The 21287-nt window shown below is 41.0% G+C and overlaps 1 protein-coding gene and 1 long non-coding RNA gene across 4 annotated transcripts in view; both read left to right on the forward strand.

The window, feature by feature from the left end:
* LOC133048200 (uncharacterized) overlaps nt 1-20032 on the forward strand; it is a 50809-nt gene extending 30777 nt beyond the window's left edge. Inside the window, exons 1-3 of one of the 2 annotated variants that reach the window (XR_009690970.1) lie at nt 7134-7245; nt 7358-10977; nt 15675-20032. This is a non-coding gene — a long non-coding RNA (uncharacterized LOC133048200). Of the gene's footprint in view, nt 1-7133; nt 7246-7357; nt 10978-15674 lie in introns of those variants that run through there. The other variant, XR_009690969.1, reaches the window with a different exon arrangement.
* Nucleotides 1-21287, forward strand: part of KCNQ5 (potassium voltage-gated channel subfamily Q member 5) — a 587063-nt gene that overhangs the window by 31358 nt on the left and 534418 nt on the right. The window lies entirely within an intron of this gene.

Consider the following 21287-nt stretch of genomic DNA (forward strand, 5'->3'; position numbering starts at 1 on the left):
TCACAAAATGTTGGACACAATTTAGTGGCTGAACAACAGCTGTCCACCAGAGTGTGAAAAGGAGACCAAATATAAAATATTCAGTAACATGTGGACAACTTCAAACATGCTTGAGACAGAAGTTAAAAAAAAAGAGGTAGAGGCTTTCTAGTCTTGGGTCTATATTAGTAGATGTTTCAGAAGGTGAAGAAGTTGTAATTATGTGTGTCCTCGCAGAGTGGAAGACTGACTCCTCTGAATCACTTTCTGTGCCTTGGAGCCCTCTGTGCTTTTCTGTCCCCTTCGCCAGTCCTGCCCCCCTGAGTCCTCCCTTCTCCTTCTTCCTTTACCCCGCTCTCCCCACCACTGATGGCTCCAGAGCTCCTAGCACCCTGGGTGGGAGCAGGAGGGAGCTGAATGCTGCAGTCTCTCCACCAGGTCTCAAGTGTGGTTTAGGGAAGGAAGAGGACTTGTTTACACTTGGGTCCTTTGGGCTTTTACTGAGCCTGCCATAGCTTACATCTCCTCTCACCCTGCTCACAGGAAGGTGCTCCGATCAACATCAAAATTGCTGTAATCTATTACTCCACAGTAAAAAAAAGAATTCAATGTGGCCATTTGCAGCAACATGGATGGACCTAGAGATTTTCATACTAAGTGTCAGAAGGAGAGAGACAAATACCGTCTAGTATCACTTATGCGGTAGTTTGTAAAGAACCTGCCTGCTAATGCAGGAGACATAAGAGATGCAGGGAAGATCCCCTGGAGGAGAAAGTGGCAACCCACTCCAGTGTTCTCGCCTGGAGAATCCCACGGATAGAGGAGCCTGGCTGGCTACAGTCCACAGGGTCGCAAAATGTCAGACCTGATTGAAGCGACTTAGCATGCATGTGTGGAATCTAAAATCCGAAGCAAATGGACTTACCTCTGAAACAGAAACACTCACAGACAGAGAGGAGAGACTTGTGGTCGCCCAAGGAGAGATGGGTAGGGGAGGGATGGATTGGGCATTTGGGATTAGCAGATAAAGCTATTATATATGGGACAAATAGACAACAAGGTTCTATTATGTAGCCCAGGGAACTATATCCTGTGATAAACCATAATGGAAAAGAACACAAAAAAGAATGAATGAATGAATAAAAATTGCTGTGTTCATTTCTGGCCCTGAAAAGAGGCTCTATGAGAGGATAGGAAAGCACAGTCCTAGTCAGAAGATAAAGTTCAGTTCTGCTTCCCAGGCTGCTCTGAGCAGGAGCTTGAAGGAGAAGACTTCCAGGCCTCGTGTCCTCACCCGAGAGACAAGGATGGTGAGGAGGACTTGTCCAGGGCCATGTGAGTCCATGCACTGGTGCCTGGCCCCTCTGTCCCTTGCTCTGTGGGTGCCCGTAGCATCCTGGGCCCTGGTCCATCGGCGCCACAGACAGTCACAGGTGCTGCGAATGATAAGAAACAGAGCAGGTGGGCTTACTGGAGTGTGTTTATTCCATGAGAGTAGTTTTAATTTCTTTTAAAAGAGAGCCTTTTCCCTTGGGTTTTCATTACAAGATGCTTCAGTGGCCACACTTTCTGAACCTTCCATGTCTGGAAGCCTTTCTGTCAGTGTTTTGGTTATCAGCCTGCAGTTGTCAGAATCACTGGAAAAAGCCATTTACTGCGTCTCTTAGATACACGAATGAGTCCCCTGCTGCTTCAATTGTTGCTCTCAGAGTCCCCCTTGATTTGAGTATATTATCAGTGTCTGTTTACATAATTTCATCTCCATCTCAGTGAAATTTATTTGGCAGCTGTTAATTTCTTTGAGATTATTTAAAGAGGAGAAGATAGTGGATGGTATCCAAAAGAGCTTTTAACCCCCCTCTCTTTTCTGTTTTTTTTTTTTTTTGCATTTTTACTGTATTGGCAAGTTTTATCAGCTCCATTATTTTATAGTTGTGGCCATTGTACTCTTTATTAAAAATAATTATTTGGAATTGCTTCTTTACTGTCAGTGTCTGAATAACATATTTAGAAATATGGCATTCTATTTTGCCAGTGCAAGTGTGTATTAAATGACAATTCCTATTGCTAAGTGTGGATACAAAAACAGTTGGTTCTCTTGCTAAAGATAATTATTTATACAAGTAAAGTGACATTATCTTAATATTTTTTTCAAGACAACTATTTCCAAATGTTTATTAGAGAAAATGTTCCAGGAAAAAAATAAAGTATAGATATCAGATATTTAACTGTGTGTTGGAAACTTAGGTAAGCCTGGAAATCAGTTTCATATATAATTGCATATGCTTATACTCAATAAATATTCAAAAGACTGCTTTCTCATCTGTAAAATAGAAATAATAGTAGCATCTTCTCATTGAGTAACTTTAAAAATTAATTAAAAGACGGTATATGAGCTCTATTCAGTGCCTGGCATGCAGTAACTACTTAGGCAGTGGTAGATATTAGATTGAATTCATTCCATAAAGAGAGCCCAGAATAATGCCTTAGGGATATAACAATAAAGATAATCAATATTTTAGATGACAGAAAGGAAATAAACAGAAGAGACTGCATACTTGGGGGCCATGTAGTATAAAAATGGGAATAGGAGGGAGTCTATAGGTTTGAGGGTCCTGCAGGGGAGAGAAGAAATGGTGAGTCATGTTTGGGATCCATGGAGCTGCACCTATTAGAAGGTCCTGTGGTGAAGGTGTATTGTCGCCATCTCATGGATTGGACCAGAGCTCTTACGTTGCTGCCGCTGTTTACTTGTTTTATTGTGGACCGACTGTGTCCTAGGTGCTGTGATCTGGGGAGAAACCTGGGAGGGAAGTGTGTAAGTCTGTGAGTCAGTTTCCTGAGTGAGTGATCACTGTGCCAGTTGGGAGGCCTTGCTGGAAGACATAAATAGGGGAGGAGGAGGGAGGAATTGCCAAGGACCAGCCCCAGAGGCTGAAGATGTATCATATGAGAGCCTGCAAGAGGAGAGGAGAGGCTTCAGAGAAAGATGAGTGTTCAGGAGAACTGCTGTTACAGGTGTCAAATGTGGCTTTAGAGTTTATGATGATCCTTATAAATTACAGTGATAGAAAGTAAAGATAAAAATTGATTATTCTTGGCTTGTATCTACCATATTTACCTGTGAAGATGATTGCACATATCCACTTATTGTAGTATGAAATCATTGTTTTCATGAAAGTGAAGGTATTGAAACAGTTGTTCAGTGAACAATGAAAAATGTACTTTTGCCTGAATCCTGAACATGCATTGCTTAAATGCTCAAAAATGCTCAGTTCTGCAATTTTCTGCAACATTTGTAGTAAACCAGACCTATTTCTGATAAATAGTGCTTTCCTTCTTTTGTTATGTTTAGTAGCACAAGTTTTCTTTTAAAGAAAAACAATGGATGTTTTGTCTCAGTGGCTGTGAGTGAGCAGAAAGGGAAAATTGGGGAAGGGTCTTCAGAACCCACTGATAGACTTTGACCTCTGTAACCCAACCAACAATGACATCTATCACCAAAATGACCTCAGATCCTGCTGGGTTCTGCTCAAATCAACAAATCTGTATTGATTGCCCATTTTTGAGCAAACCACAAGCTTGCAGATTTCAAGTGTAAGAAGTCAATTATATAGATAACCTTGACACAAAGGAGAGTGTGTGGATCACCAGGAGACGTTTCCAAAGGACAGTGCAGTTTCTAAGGGGAAGGAGCCCTGTTGGTTGAAAGGGAGCAAGAAGAATCTCCTGGACAAGGTAGAATTAGGGGGAAATGGGGCTTCCCTGATAGCTCAGTTGGTAAAGAATCCGCTGCAATGCAGGAGACCCCAGTTCGATTCCTGGGTCGGGAGGATCCGCTGGAGAAGGGAAAGGCTGCCCACTCCAGTATTCTGGCCTGGAGAATTAGTCCAGGGGGTTGCAAAGAGTCAGACATGACTGAGCGACTTTGACTTTCAGGAACAGGGACAGAGCGATGCCATGTTCCTGCAATGGGAACCAGGTACACACGGCCTGGAGACAGGCTTGACGCCTGGTGCTCCTGGACAATGGCCGTCCAGCTGGCTGAAGGAGAAGGATCATAACTGTGGGGATGGTAGGAGATTAGGGTGCAGTGGAAGGTGGGAGCATCCCTAGTGCTAAATGTGTGGCGTGGGGAAATTCTGGCTTATTTGGGAGGTGGTGAGGAGCCCTTGTTGGATTCTGAGTGGGGAAAGAACGCTGCTGGAACAGAGGTTTCAGGACTGAGGGGATCAGGGCATGCTGTGCTGGGCAGTGAATTCAGGGGAAGTAAGGAAACTGTCCAGAACCTGTGGTCATAGCTCTGCCATCCACAGGAGCCTGAATAGGATGGAAGGAAAAGGGGAAACTCAATAGAGGGCTCTTCCGAGATGCAGACCACTGGGAACATTTCATGTGGGATGCCCAAGAGCACCCTCATGTCTGCAGGCTTCTTTGAGTTTTCCACTTTGCCCTCGGTTATCTGATGCAGTCAGAGTTGTGCTCTGATTTGGCACAGGTGAACCTTGCCTGGAGAGATCTCTTTTGATCTGTATTAACGGGCTCTTCTTAGCTTCTCAGGTCAGAAAGTGCATACTAAGTCACATTGGTCACTGCTTCTAGTCTGTTTGTCCTCGGTCCCCACGTGGCCAAGTTCCACTGGGGATTCAGGCCCACAGAAGACAGCATGGTGTTAGGAACTGCACGCCCTGGGAGTTTTAGAGGTGCTTTTCAATTACTCTAGAAAGACAACTGCTTCTCTTCCCTACTGTGGCCTGGACATCACATATCTGTCCCCGGTTCATAACTCAATGCATCTCTACATGATGCTCCATCGAGAGCAACTGGCATCCTTGAAAATATATTATTGTATTTATTTTTCATGACTCTCAGTAAAGAATCTCCATGCAAAGAGCATTTAGCTAAGTGACACCATGTCATTTATTCATCTATTACATCTTTGCAAGATTGCTATGCATTTAATAAACTTCTAACACAAATAACAATAAAACAAAAGTCAATGTGTGATGGAAGCCACATTTGGCTGCTCTCTGCTCATAAGCCAATAGCCTGAGAGGCAAGTGTCCATAGGAATGAAAGGTGCTTTAATCAGAAAAGCCGGCAACCTGGGGAGAAGGTGGACTCATGTTCTGAGACCAACTCCCAAGATTCTTTTCAGCCTTGACATTTTTTAAAGGGAAACATAGGGGAAACAATCTCAGTGAATCATCAAGGCAGGAGGTTGGGTTCTGTATCTTTCTCCGTTGTGTGCAAACTGGCTGACTCTCTTCAGATGTTTTCTTGTCCACGTGATCTCCTGAAGGCTTGCTTAGAGGTTGGGTTGTTGGGGGTGGGAGATAATCTTTTTCTTTTTTTAAAATGGCTTCATTCTTCACCTTTTTATTTGCAAAAAAAATCAACAGGTTAGACAAAGCATGGTGTGCATTCAGGAGAGCATAAGTCAGGAATTAGTTTCAGTTCATTAGTGATCTCATTTTTGTATTTAGGATCTTTCAAAGATAGAGGGGAACAGAAATGAGCAAACAGAAAAGGGCCAAGAGAGCTGCTTGCAGATAATGAGTCGGTCATGCTTGGACTTGCTCTTCTCATCCTTTTGGCTAATGAATCAAGTGAACATCCTAGACTCATCTTCCTGATCTTTATGTTCCATGAGGGATTCACCACCACATGTGTGCTTATTGGCTTTGAGCCCCTCAGCTCTGGCCATGATGCTGTGGGCTTGGACCCAGGGCATGTAGGGTACATTTGGCTCCATCACCAGGTGCCTTAGGACATTATTACACAACATCCTAAAATACATTATTTTATTTTTTAACCAAAATCCTATGAATCATGGGACAATTTAAAGCCCAATAAAATGACAGAGCCAAAAATAAGTAAATAAAGATCCTGATTAAAAATCCATTTCACACTTATTTTTTAGCCTCTACTAAATACAGTGAGCAATTGAGTCATATGTTTTAACTGGGAGAAGTCTTAGAAAGGTAATATGAATTTTAGTATTTTTTCTCTTTCTCTTTCAAAATGGATCTCCTCATTAACTCACCATAATTGATAACTAGGCCCTTTTCCTATGAATCAGAGATAAGTCTGATCATGTACTTTCTTAGAGCAAAAAAAGATAACTTACTTTAAATCTGAAACTTTTGACATTTCCCTCCTAGGCTTGAGCCTGAGGGAAGAAAGGGGTTGTTCACTCCAGGGGCTCCAGGAGGTTCTTAGTGGCTTACTCAGCTTTGCAAAACAACCAAGGCTAGGAAACTCCTCCCTCAAATAAAGGCCTTTGTCTGTAGAAATTCATAGCTTATTTGCAAGCGATGTTATGATGCAGTCACAACTTTTACATTTACAAATATAAATATATATGAAACCTGTATTATTGCTAGGATTTTACTAGAGAATTTAATGCAGCCTATAAAGCAACGTTAGTTTAACTTTTCTATACCTACCCTTGTAACTTCTCCAACTTCACTTTTCTTGAGAAGGTCCTCAGAGTCCAAAGCACTCAAGTGACATGAAGATGTAAATGTCACCAGACCTGTCTGGAAGTTTGCACTTTAATCCACTACTTAGATCCAGAGGAGTCGCAGCCATGGATGGCACTGGGGTGCCTGCAGGCCAGGAGGTGGGGTGAGGCACCCTAGGAGCTTTCCCGGAAACTCCAAAGTCCTTCTCAACTGTGCTGAGGCCATGGACAAAGGCTCTGTCTACATTTCAAAATATCTGTCTTGAAAGAATAAATGCCCACATAGGACCCTTTGAAAATAAGGTGGGTGTGTTTTGTCACCAGGTACGTTTATATTTGTCAATTTAAAGAGTCAGTTACTTCAATTTTAGTAATATGAAGACAGTTCAGTGTTAAAAAATAAGACAGGACAGCTACAGGGGTCAAAGGAAAGCCCATGGACATGGGTTCTTCATCATGCACACCTCTTTTAGGGTCTTCTTCCACTCCACATCCTCAGTCTGCAAGCTCCACCTTCTGAAAAGCCACCTCCTCTGGAAAGTCTCCCAGGACTGCATGAATCCAGTGACTGACAATCTCTGTGCTTCCTCCACACCTTGACAACCTGGGGTGGAATGCAGGAGATTTCTCCTCACTAGGCTGCTCTCAGCTCTAGCTTTGATTTTTCCCCTTTGTTCCCAGGAACTGGCTGACTGAATGAATAAATGCTAAGTTCTTATGGACGACAGCCAGCTGCCCTTTTGAACTATGGAGACAACTAAGCCATGATTAGTAATCCTTGGATCAGCAGTTGAGATCTGGTGACTGAACCCTTTTGCCTGTGTATTGGCCACTTCCTGTGTTCTTACTCAAATACACACATTTCCTGATAGACATTTCTTAGAATTGTGATTTTTTTTTTTTTTTTTACAGTGGCCTGTGGCTCTGAAAGTGTGTGAGATTTCCAGACATATTCAACACCATCCAGACAGTGCCAAAGTGTGTCATGCACACAGCTCCTGATCATTTAGGGGTTTAAAAAAATTCCTGTTGAGGGAGAAATTAGCTACCTTGTGGTTAATGGTCCACCTGGGTTGGCCTTCTTTCTGCCTGATGTCTCACACTCAGTCTCAGTCCTGACACTGCAAGTTAATCAGGGGTGACTCCACACTGGAATCTTCAGCCCTGACCTCTTCTCTTGTTTCTCCGACGGCTTCCTTGACCTCTCCATGTGGATGTTTGATGGGCATCGCTCCCTGAGCACGTGCAGAACCAGATTCCTGGCGGTCCTCATCGCCTCATCCCGACCTGCACCTGTGTTGGCATCCCATCTGGGTATCTCACGCCTGAGACTCCATCCTCATGGTCACTCAGAAAGAAGCAAAGACTCCCAGCAAACAAGCCATAGCCTCCTCCACGAAATACAAAACCCCAGATCAACAATTTTGACTACTTGACTGTCCTCTTCCTCAAGCCTTGATAGAGCCCTGTCAATGAGGCCCTTCTTCCCGATGGCTCTATAACCGCCCACTTGGAACCATGGGCTCTGGCCTCAGGATGGGAGTTGATGTCATGGCTATTGAGGTATATTTTTCTGCTTCTCCTCCTATCCCCTCCAGTTTGTTCTCAACCCCAGAGCTTGGGTGAACCTTTTAAAACCCGGCTTCCCCGGTGGGTCAAAGGGTAAAGAATCTACCTGCAATACAGGACACCTGGATTCTGTCCTTGGGTCTAGCAGATCCCCTGGAGAAGGGAATGGCAACCTACTCCCAGTGTTTTTGCTCGGAGAATCTCATGAACTGAGGACCCTGGTGGGCCCCAGTGTGTAGAGTCGCAAAGTCGGACATGACTGAGCAACTTGCAATTTCTCTTTAAAACCTGAGTTAGAACATGTATTTCCTCTGTCGAAAACCCTCCTGTGACATGACTGATGTGTTGTGAACGCAGTTGAAATACCTGAAGTTAATCTGTGTTGATCACTTACCACGAAGGCCCAGCCTGTGCTGAAGTATGCTGCCTGTTCTCATTTCATCCTGACCTCAGTCTCTCATTGTCACCACTATCTTATATGTAATAAAACTGAGCTAAAACAGGTTGAAACAACTCTCTGAAGATCACTCTGAGAGGGAGTTGGCAGAGCTTGTTTTATACTGAAGCAGTCAGGTTCAGAGCAGGGACAGTAAAAAAATCTCAGTGTTTCTGTCCTTCCTTTTTTATCTTCTTCTTTCACATACTATGGTTGTTATAAACAAGGCCTATCTGATAATCCATTTCTATCAATGAAGAAAGACAGCAAAGACATATATTTTGAAGTGTAACTTTGTGATGAAGATTCTTAGCATCCTATTTATTTATGAAGTCCTTGGCAGCATCTTGGACTCAAGATTCCTGGTATTTCTCTGGACACCGATGACATCAGTGCTTTTTTGGTCTTGCTAAGTTACTACTGCTGGTTCTAACACTCACCTTGCACTTTAGTTCTCATCAGAATCCTAGTATTAAGTCTGACTTTTCCACAGTCACTATATATATTTGTGTGTATATATATATTTTTTTTCTTTTTTTTTTTTGGCTGCGCTGTGTGGCTTAAGGGATCTTCAGCAGTGACGGTGCACTGGACAGCTGGGAAACTCCTTCCCATCCCAGTGTTTTTAAAGTCATTGTTCATTAAGGTGAGATGTGAGCGTATATGTGATGAATGCTGTTCTCAAAAGAATTCATGAATAAATTCCATTTTCTCATGAGAACTAGCAGGAACTAAAAGAAATGCAATTGTAGATAAAGAACAATTTTAGTTCAATTGGGTAGTATAGTGTTACTGTATTTTATCAGACTAACAATGATGGTTGGAATAAAAATCATTATAACTTCACTATTGGCATATAATGAAAAACATTGCTAAAAATGTATCAGCAACTCATTTTTTAAAATTTGTTTTTAATTGGAGAATAATTGCTTTACAGTGTTGGGTTGGTTTCTGCCACGCATCAATATGAATCAGTCATAGGCCTGTGTCCCCTCCTTCTTGAATGTCCCTCCTTCCCCCCTCCCACCCCATCCTATCCCTATGGTTTGTCACAGAGCACCTATTTACAAATAGGTTCATCAGTACCATTTTTCTAGATTCTATATATATATGCACTGGTATACAGTATTTGTTTTTAGAGACTCATGTTTTTGTAGGTGAAAAATTTTTAATCACATCCAAATCTTCCATGAAATTTAAGAAAATATAAATATCATCCTCTACCCAGTCCTAACATATTTCTTTTTTTCCAATATCTACTAACATAGCCATGTCTAAATGATCGTCAAAAGGAAACTGATAATGCAGAGTGAGACAGACTCACCTGCCAAGAGCTAAGTCACTCACATGTTCTTCAGTCCCTATGGTTTTAGAAACATAAAATTCTGCATAAGTGATTAATATTTCTATTTAAATTGTAATAATAACACATCATGAATTTATTGAATTGAGTACAATGTAAAATTGGCATGATTATCCATCCAAATATACTTTTAAAACTTAATTTTCTTTAGTCTTACCATGCAGGCTTATCAACTCATGAAGCGTGATCATTGGTGCTCAATTATATTATCAAAGTAATAAAAAGTAAAAGCTTGTCTTAAGGAATTATTTTGAAATTGAGATTTACTCTTGGAAAAATATGTTAACCCACCATTTATTATATTATCAAATTATCCTAACATAGTTAAAAGCACATTGATGATTTTTTTCCATAGGGATCAGTCTTTTTTACATTTATTTCCCATTTATATTACTTTACTCTCTTGTACTGATGTAGGCTTGATAATCATTTTAATATTGTTCTGTATATTTAATGGTACATAGACTTGGATCACTAGTGTAATGATCAAATGAGCTTTAGGGACATAAAGGCTTAGGTTTAATGACAGACCTCATACTTAACTAGTTGTGTTAGGTTTGTTTCTTTTTGTCCAGTTACTGAATATTCCTGAGCCTGCTCTTTACAGCTTCATGTATGAAAAGCATACTGTCTGACACATACCTGCTATTTTTTTTCTGGGTTTATCGAGTCTCATCATGGGCTAAAATAAACTTACCGAGATGAAGGCTGGACTGCCCCTACATTCTGTGGTTTTTTGCATTCCATCATATCACAGTAGCTAACTCCATAGAAGGGCCACATTAATATCTTTCTTCCTATTTCTCTCCTATTTGGAAAGCAATATTTATCATTACTTCTCTCTTTGGCAGATTTGTGTCCTGAGCCTTATGTGCATTTGAGAAGAGTCATAACCAATCAACTCATTTGCTTTACTCACAATTACTGCTTAGTCTATTTTAATGATTAAAAGTGTTCCCCATGAAAAATGAACACTTATATTCTAGGAATGAGAGGAGAAGTCTATGAAATCTTGTCCTTTCCCTGTGTAGAAATGTATCTGTATTTAACTTCTATTTTGTTCTTTTTAGCCATTCAAGAAGGATGGTGGTGATGCGGTGACATAAATAACTTTTGTCTGGAATGTTTTTATTTATTGAAAGGCAGGTGTGGAGCAGCTACCAGGTAGATAACATTACACAAAGCCCATGAGAGACAAAAAAGAAATTAAAAATTAAATAATGTTCACAAATAATCACACTGAAACAAGTGAGTGATCAAAACCTCAGGTTACCTCCTGGGAAAAGAGGGTTTTATGTACCTAACAGGATATTTTTCTCTTACCCTAGCAAGGGTTCATGGTGTCATTTAGCAAATACAATGTTTTGGCTCACTCTTCATCCTTTTAGGAGATTACCTTTTTATTGTTACTGTTTTGTTTAGTTTAAACCATCCTAAAAATTGGTATAAGAAAAATAAACAAGGCTGCTTTGACAGCTGCCATTTATAAATGTGATGATCTAGAATCAATGCTAAAGTTTCTCCAAACTTATAGAAGCACAGAGGGTAATACTGGTGAGTTTTCATGTTGCTCTTTTAAAAATCTGTCAAGATGAACTATTTTAAAGATCTTCCTTCTGGGAACTAATGGGGGTACAGTTGAGTTGTCTGATCATTAAAACGGCCATGTTTTCAAGGAGGCTTAATGGTTCATTTCATTAAGTTTTGTCAAAAGATGTGAAGGTCTTGACTATGCTTAGTGACCACAGCAATTATAACCATACTTGGTGTTTAGCGTGATGCGCTTCTGGAGGGCCATCCTTTCAGGTCAGGGGTTTCAAAATATTCCTTCTTCTGCTGAGGCTCATCTGAACCCTCTCCCCATCCTCTGCCTGTCCTCCTGTTTCCCATTCCAGGGTGTCCAGTCCACCCTCCAGGACTGTCCCCTCATCTGTAGTGGCTGCCGTAAGCATGGAGGGGTCTTGACCCCCACAGTTTTAGGGTGGCGAGCCTCTGGCCCCTTCAGGATCATACACTTTGCTGACTTTAGTTCAGGCCCCACTCTCCCGTCATCCTCCCTGCAAAATGGCCCTGAATCTCCTCCTCCTCCCACTCACAGGTCCTTGGAAGGCCCCTCAGTACCAACAGAAGTGGTGTAGTTTCTCTAGAATTCACTCTTTGGAACTTCTCCTCTGGTTTCACAAGGTCTAAGAGCAACCTCATTGGAGGTCAACCTTACATCATCACACCCCAAAGTGGGGTGAGAACAAAGCCTTGTACGATGTCACTGCCCCTGACTTCGGGGAAGCAGGCAGGTGGGGGATTGGTCCAGTAGGGCAGAGGAAGTGGCAAATAATGTTACACTTGTCCTTGTGTTGGCTTATATAGAGCTGACACAAAAGAACTAAATATATGTTGGTTTGACACCAACTCTAGGGTTGGTATCTAGGGTTGGTGCTCTAGGGTTCATGGAAGAACACTTCTGATGTGTGAAAAAATGACAAAATGTTTACATTTTCCAAAGACATATGTATACAAGAGAGAGAGAGAGGCAAATTTATCACAAAGCTAATGAACCTTAATTTTCAAAGTCCCTTACTCACCAGTCCCTTGCAAGGTTCTGAATTTAATTTCTCAGTTATATATTTATAATTTCACATTGTTTTTTCTCAAAGAAAGATCTGTCTTTGGATCTACCTTATGGTCCTGTGATAAAGTCTACGTAGTCCTTTAATATAACCGTAGTCCAGTATGAAGAAACGCTAAGAAATAAGCTCTGTGATCTGTGGAACAATGTTATCTTATCTGTCAGTTCAGTTCAGTTCAGTCACTCAGTCGTGTCCAACTCTTTGCGACCCCATGGACTGTAGCATGCCAGGCCTCCCTGTCCATCACCAACCCCTGGAGCTTGCTCAAGCTCATGTCCATTGAGTCTGTGATGCCATCCAATCATCTCATTCTTTGTCATCCCCTTCTCTTCCCATCTTCAGTCTTTCCCAGCATCAGGGGCTTTTCAAATGAGTCATTTCTTTGCATCAGGTGACCAAAGTATTGGAGTTTCAGCTTCAGCATCAGTCCTTTCAATGAACACTCAGGACTAATTTCCTTTAGGATTCACTGGTTGGATCTCCTTGCAGTCCAAGGGACTCTCAAAAGTCTTCTCCAACACCACAGTTCAAAAGCATCAGTTCTTTGGCACTCAGCTTGCTTTATAGTCCAACTCTCACATCCATATATGACTACTGGGAAAACCATAGCTTTGGCTAGATGCATCTTTGTTGGCAGTGTCTCTGATCTTTAATATGCTCTCCAGGTTGGATATAGCTTCTCTTCCAAGAAACAAGTGTCTTTTAATTTCATGGCTGCAGTCACCATCTATAGTGATTTTGGAGCCCCCAAAACTAAAGTCTCTCACTGTTTCCATTGTTTCCCCACTTATTTGCCATGAAGTGATGGGACCGGACGCCATGATCTTAGTTTTCTGAATGTTGAGTTTTTAGCCTACTTTTTCACTCTCCTCTTTCACTTTCATCAAGAGGCTCTTTAGTTCCTCTTCGCTTTCTGCCATAAGTGTGGTGTCATCTGTATATCTGAGGTTATTGATATTTCTCCCGGCAATCTTGATTCCAACTTGTACTTCATCCAGGCAGCATTTCTCATGATGTATTCTGCACATAAGTTAAATAAGCAGCGTGGCAATATACAACTGTTATTGTCACTATTTCTGTTCATTCTGTTTGTCAATAATCTCACAAATCTCTCTAAAATGCTAAAAACATGAAGTGGTTATCTACATAGAAACTTTATTAGATAGGTTGATGGACTGTCCTTTACTACATGCAGATATGTTTTAGGGTAAAAGCACTTTATTTTTGAGAATAAGACAGAGTCTCTTAAAATACACAATAAAGTCTTGCCTATAAATGAAAAATATTCCCCTTTTCACCTATTGCATGTATTATCTATTGCATATATTACCTATTGCAGAAATATTAGATAGTATTCATATATTACCTATTGCAACCATTAAAATATTTTATTGTAAGATTGTAATTTGGGGACAAAATTCATTTTTGTAGTGTGATGTTTACAAATTGCCAGAGTCTCAAGCTCTGTTGCCATCGTTTAGATCCCCTCAAGAATTGCCATGTATTTCTGGAAAGAGAATCAGTAGAATTTCCTTAAGCCTGTAATTAGCTCAGTATGGATTATTCACATTGTAGATCGGCCATTACGTAAGAATCCATTTTCAGAATCAGGGCTTCTCTGAGGTCTTTAGAAGCAGGGTAACTGCCCAAAGCAGTCCGTCGACTTCCTTCCTTTCTGTGTCACTGTGAGTACATGTGTGTATATATGTTTTTTTTCCATGTCACTGTATTTTTCATGGAAAGCCCACCTTTCCAAGTTTCCCTTTGTTTGCCCTCATTGGTGCAAAGTGTCAAGAGCTGTTTGTGAGAGGGTGGGTTCCACGCCAGTGGTTATGTACCCATACCCCGCTATGCTGCGGTGACACAGCCTGGAGGCCACACCATTGGGGGATTATATCACGGGGGCTGTTCTCAACCTAAAGCAGAATTGCCTTAGTCACTCAGTGAATCACAAAAGGATTTCAGTTATCATTTGACTTCTCATCATGAATGAAACCCCTAACCCATCACCCACGTTCCTCATTACTGTTGGCTCTGCTGACTCATCTTTGTTTCCATAATCAAAATTAAAGGAAACAATTCCAAACTAGGAATTCTGTAAATGAATTCAGGCATAGGAATACAATAAGAACAATTTTACAGCTTCTGGTATGATTGCTCCTCATATGCATGGGAACCTTCAAGAAGTTGACGAGGTTATTTCTACACTTAAAAATGTAAAATTAAATTTCATTCATTTTTCACAAGCTAATAATAATAAAAAAGAAATAGAGGCCTATGTCATGATATAAAGGCCCTTAATGGAATTCCAACTCTAAACTTATATTTGTTCATTTGAGAAGTTTATAAAAAGAATATAACAAGGGAAATAAATTTACTTATTTATTTGTGGGGAAGCCAAGCCTTATTCTCACTTCTTGATATTATCAAATCATGAGTGTCAGTGTCATAAAGTAGAATCATTTAAAAATGAAGGAAATTTTAATATTTTTTGCAAACATTAATAGGCTGATAAGTGACTTACTATTTTGAATCAATTCAGATACATAAGTTTAAATCTTATTTATGCCTTTAAAATTATTTGTCTTTTTTCACATAGTAAAGTACTAAAATTATGCATGTGTATATGAAAAGATTTTAAATATTTTCAAATATACTAGAAAGTGATTTGAAATATAATTTTATTGTTAATGTGAAAATGTGAGACACATTTTAATAATTAACTATAATAACTTCCTAATAAATAACTTATTTATATATATAATAACTATAATATATATAATGTTATATATATAAATATATAACTTATATATATAACTTTATATATATAAATAACTTCCATAATAAAACATGTTATAGATTTTTATTATGAACATTTTTTATTATGAACATTTATGCTTAAATGTTTTATTATGAACATTTATGCTTAAAACTGTTAAAATACATTATTGTAAAATTAACAATAAAGTGGCAGAAAATCCATTAAGAAAAGTATCAGGCAAAGTTGTAATATAATGGCGAATGAAATGTATAATTTTTAGGTTACTGTTTTCATCTTCTACAATATTGTATTACATTATTCATTGATACAGTGAGATGAATATTCCTAAAATGTTGACTGAGATCAATCACCAAATAAATTATTTCAACTTTAAAAATATGTGAGTTACTGTAACATTAGCAAATATTCATTAAGAAACTAATGACATACTTTTTTGTTTTTTTTCTTTAAAGAAGAAACAGCTTCTGGTGAGAAAGATGTCTGGTGTCTTTTCTCCCATTCCCCACCACCATTTTCAGTTGCATTTACAACAAAGCTTCAGGCTACTTAGCCCCAAAATGGGATCACACCATGAAATGAAGTGAGAAGGGGTGTGATGGACTTGATCGATCAAATTAAGGCAGCCACGGAAGCTACTTGCACCTGACGTCTGTCTCTGCTCTGGACATGGATGCCCATAAGCACCTGTTGGACTTGTGTTGACCTCCTAGACACTATCTGACCTCACCTCTCACCTCCATATGCAGAAAACTCAGGTCTTTTGTGCCTCTGTAGAGGAATGTAGTTATCAGTTTGTCTTGAAAACTGACAGATCAAAAGAAGGAAGATTTTAAATCACCACTAGGTGAGTGAGTGAGTGAGTGTTAGTCGCTCAGTCCTGACCAACTCTTTGCAACCCCGTGGAATTCCTCTGTGTGGAATTCTCTAGGCAAGAATACTAGAGTGGGTTACCATTCTCTTCTCCAGAGGATCTTCCCAACCCAAGGATCAAACCTCTGTCTCCTGGATTGCAGGTGGATTTTTTACCACCAGGGAAACCCCACTACTAGGTACTCACTACAAAAACAGTTGTTTCTAGCAAGGTCTGCTGATGGGTGCTAAATGGATTAGATGAAAGTTGGAGGAAAAGTAGGATTTTTGCATAGTCTCAAAGCACCCCCCAGCCCCTGCCGCCAAGGTAATTATCAATTGTGAGGGAAAACATAGTCACTTTATAGTGGAGAAACCCAGAAGATAGCACTTTAACCAAATGATGAATACTAACATCACCAGTAATAACATATCTGTGTCATGTTTTCCAGGAGGATGGTAATGGGACATATTAAAATCCCATTTGTGGAAGCAGGGAATGTGCCTTGCGTTACTTTGAGGTTCATGACTGTCTTCATCAGCTTGGGAATCCCATGGGCTGGATGGATGAAACCATACAAATGAATTTTCTCACAGTTCTGGGGACTGGAAGTCCCAGATCAATCAAGAGTCCTGGCCTCTTTGTCGGGCTTACTGGTACACAGTATGACAATCTCTAGTTTCATCCATGTTGCTGCAGATGACATTATTTTAGTCTTTTTTTTTTTCCATTTATTTTTATTAGTTGGAGGCTAATTACTTTACAGTATTGTAGTGGTTTTTGTCATACGTAGACATGAATCAGCCAAGGAGTTGCATGTATTCCCCATCCCGACCCCCTTCCCACCTCCCTCTCTACCCGATCCCTCTGGGTCTTCCCAGTGCACCAGGCCTGAGCACTTGTCTCATGCATCCAACTGGGCTGGTGATCTGTTTCACCCTAGATAATGTACATGTTTTATGGCTGAGTAGGATTCCACTGTATATATATATACCACATCTTCTTTATCCCTTTCCCTGTCGATGTGCATTTAGGTTGCTCCCATGGACTGGCTATTGTGAATAGCACTGCAATAAAGCTGTTAATCCTATCAGGTCAGGGCTGTATCCTGTGACTACTACCTAATTAAAGGTAACTTTATTACCTCTGCAGAGGCCCAGCACTCAGATATGATCACGTAGAGAGCTGGGGCTTCAAGGTATGACTTTGAGGGACATAGACATTCAATCTATAACATTCCACCCCTAGATACCCCAAGTTCATGTCTTTCTCTCATACGAAATACTTTCATTCCATCCCAACAGTCTCAAAAGTCTTCACCTGGACCAGAACCAGCTCTAAAGTCTGAAATCCCATCTGTGAATCACCTGAGTCAGACATGGGTAAGAGTCACAAAGCATGGTTCATCCTGAGGCAAATTCCTCACCAGCTGGAAACCTACCTCTTTCTGATAGATACACTAAAGTGGCCGCATCTCAAGTGTTTCCTTGGAGAGGCTGCGAATTTTCCCAACTTCCAAATCTTCCTTTTTGCCTAACAGCTCTTTCTTTGGTTCCTCTCTCCTCTCACATTTTGTTATCAGCAGTCAGAAGGATCCAAGCCACACCCTCAATACTTTTCTTAGAAATTTCTTCTGCTGAATATCTAGCCTCATCAATCACAATTTCTACCTTTTCACAAAACACTAGACCATAGCTTACCATGTTCTTTGCCACTTTATAACAAGAACTCTTTCCCCAATTTCCAATAACCTGTATCTCATTTCTGTCTGAGCCCCCAACAAAGTGGCCTTTAACTTCCATATTTCTGCCAATATTCTGTTATTGATGATTTATGTATCCCCTAAGAAGATGAAAGGGCTTCCCTGGTGGCTCAGATGGTAAATCTGCCTATAATGCAGATGACCCAGGTTCAATCCCTGGGTCAGGAAGATCCCCTGAAGAAGGGAATGACAACCCACTCCAGTATTCTTGCCTGGAGAATCCCATGGACAGAGGAGCCTGGGATCCTACAGTCCATGGGATCGCAAAGAGCTAGACATGACTGAGAGACTAATGCTTTCACTTTAAGAAGAAAGCTTTCCTTCTAACTCTCCTCTTATCTTCCTGAGCTTCCATCAGAATTGCCATTAATACCTGCAGTTGTAACAGTGACCCATTGATGGCCACCGTGAACTTCTCTGGCCTGCACCCAAAAATTATGCTAGCTGCTACCCATCACCCAGGTCCAAAGCTGCTTCCGCATATTTTGGTATTTGTTACACTAGCACCTAATTCTGGGCTCTGAAATCTGTCTTATCTTTTATTTCCCTCTGTAAAGACCCTGTCTGCAAATAGTCTCATTTGGGACTGGGAGCTTAAACAGATGAGTTTTAGCGGGGCACAGCTTTCAGTCCCTACGAGTGGACCATATTAATGCTGAGAAAGCTGAGTGAGTCAGTTTCCGAGAGGAGGAGGGATGCTGTTGAGATTCAAGCAGAATCCACAGTGAGGGCTTGCAGAGCTCTGTTGAGACTTAAGATTTGTTTATTGTCAGAATAGCCAGAAGGGTTTCTCATAGTTTTGTTACCAGCATTTAGATAAAGTCCCAGTAACTGGGATTAGTCAGTTGGTCTTGAACCTTGGGGCCAAACCACATATCTTTGTGTTCCTGAGTTTTATTTTCTTGAGAGAAAAGATAATGACAGTGAACACGTGTTTATTCATCACTTTAAAATTGGCTGCCTCTTGGGTTTAAATTTTTTAATATTATTTACTCAAGAAATAGCATCAATTTTATTCAATATATAGTATTTCCCCCTTAATACATAGCAAAGTGTATTAGGATTATCAAAGTAACCATGACAACCGGCTTCTTTACAATCCAGTTCGTGATGGCAGAGCACAGAAGCACGCAGATCCTTAGCAGGAAATATTTCTTTGTGGCGATATATAAATATACAGATAGAGATATACAGAGGCATATACATTCTAAAAAGTGTTAGCATATGTATATACACATATATAGTAATGTTTTTTAACAGAAGATAGACAAAAGATTTCCTATGAATGTATCACAGGTTTTGTCACAAATCAGCAGCCTAGTGTTTTTAGAAATAAAAGGCATAAGAGGTTTGTGTCGGAAGCCCTGCATCCTAGGTCAGTCTTTGGCACTGCAAGGCTGCCCAGCCAACCATCTGACGACTGCCTGGGTCTTCAGTTTCCTCATCTGAGAAGCACAGTAGTCGTTTGTCAGAGCTGGAAGAGTTTGGCCAAAAAAGGACTTTGTAAGCACTACATTTATTCCCCTCACTATATCACTTCAGTAAGGGTGGTTATTCTCTAATATTTATCACTTTTATGTCTCATAATGAAGGCTGAAAGTCTTAGGAACTGTTACCAGTATTACCGTTAAAAAAGTCATAGAAGTGAGGAAAAGCACTTGTGAAAAGGTGCAGTGACTTGCAGATACTGTGTAGGAAGGAGAAGCAAGTGGATAATCCCATCCTTGTCTCCAAGCCGCCCTGAAGACTCCTCCAGAGCGTGGGTAATGGTGAGCAGAATGGGGGAGTCGGGCGTGAGCTAGTGAGGCAGATACAAGGAGACAGCCTTGCCACAGTGAGGGTCGGTCGCTGCAGGGTAGAGCTGACTTCCCTCTGGGAGGCTGCGGACCCCACCTGTGGCAGCTTGCTTCCCTGGCCGGGGACCCTCGATCTCGCCCTGGAGTCAGGGACCTGGCTCCCCAGACCTGGGGCTCCCTCTGGGCTTGGGGTTCTGTGCCTCTCTCTGAATCTCTGCCACTAGGCGCCTTCTGATTTTCCTGGTGAAGACTGTTGACCTACAGAAAAGCAAACCAACCTGGAAAGTCACACATGGAATACACAACCCAGCAAGTGCATTCCTCTCCTGGAAAAGTCAAGCGTTCCATTTTTCTTTTAAAATACTGGAAAGAATGTGCTCAATGATTACAGTAAGTGGTAAAGCCTGCTTAGTGGTTAGGCTGGGGGAGAAGACGAGGAAAGGGGATGGAGTAGGAAGTGGGGAAAGGGGTGGGAAGGGGAGGGGTGAAGGCAGGTGAGGGTCCAGCCTGGAGGAGCAGAGGGGAGGGGAGGAGGGAGGAAGCCAAGGAGGAGGAGGGAGACTGTTATAGGACACACGCTGCTATCCCTTTAGACTGTGGGAATCAGCATTGCCAGCCTTTGTCTCCTAGCTTTGAAAGTGGGTGAGCTGGATAACTATGTCCTCTAGGTGTTCAGCTTTCTGATTGCTTTCCTTTGGGGGAGCAGTAATTTGAAAAGGCTGCCAGGCTAGCCACTGGATGTTATTTTCTGGACAGCAGAAGCTGGGACAAAGCATTTTCATTTGTGTGAAAGCCAGCCAGATGGTCCTAAGCCAGTTCTCCACTTCAACTCTAGGAAGAGCTTAACATGACTCAGCTTTTTGTTTCTAGAACTTCAAACAGTCTTCCTACAGTATGTTTACATGACAGGGATTGACAAATTATTAATTGTATTCCAATGAAAAGTGAAAGCATTAGTCGCTTCGTCTTGTCTGACTCTGTGACCCCGTGGACTGTAGCCCAACAGGCTTCTCTGTCCATGGGATTCTCCAGGCAAAACTACTTGAGTGGGGAGACATTCCCTTCTCCAGGGGAATCTTCCTGACCCAGGGATTGAACCAGGTCACCTACATTGCAGGCAGATTCTTCACCTTCTGAGCCACCACAGAAGCTGCATTCTTATAACCTATCTTTGAAGATTTGAACATTGAAATGATGCAATAAATAGTAAGTGTCCCTCAGATTCTTTTTAGAAACAAGGAAAGGAAAATCTATGTATCTATGTATCTAGCTAGCTGTATTTACATATCTGTCTCTCTCTATTTATCTGTCTGTCTGTTTATGTAACTGGGCTGCCCATGTAGCTCAGCTGGTAAAGAATCCTCCTGCAATGCCAGAGATCTGTGTTCGATCCCTGGGTTGGGAAGATCCCCTGGAGAACGGCCTGGCAGCCAACTCCAGTATTCTTGCCTAGAGAATCCCCATGGATAGAGGAGCCTGGCGGGCTACAGTCCATGGGGTTGCAAAGAGTCAGACACAACTGAGCAACCTAGCACAACATAATATTCATGTAACTATTCACATCTATCTCTACTTATTTACAGAGATCTATCTATTTATATCTATATTTACATCCTTATCTTCATCGATTTATATTTTGGTATCTGTCTACCATTTA

The sequence above is a fragment of the Dama dama genome, chromosome 28, assembly GCF_033118175.1.
Source record: "Dama dama isolate Ldn47 chromosome 28, ASM3311817v1, whole genome shotgun sequence".
Taxonomy (NCBI): Eukaryota; Metazoa; Chordata; class Mammalia; order Artiodactyla; family Cervidae; genus Dama; species Dama dama.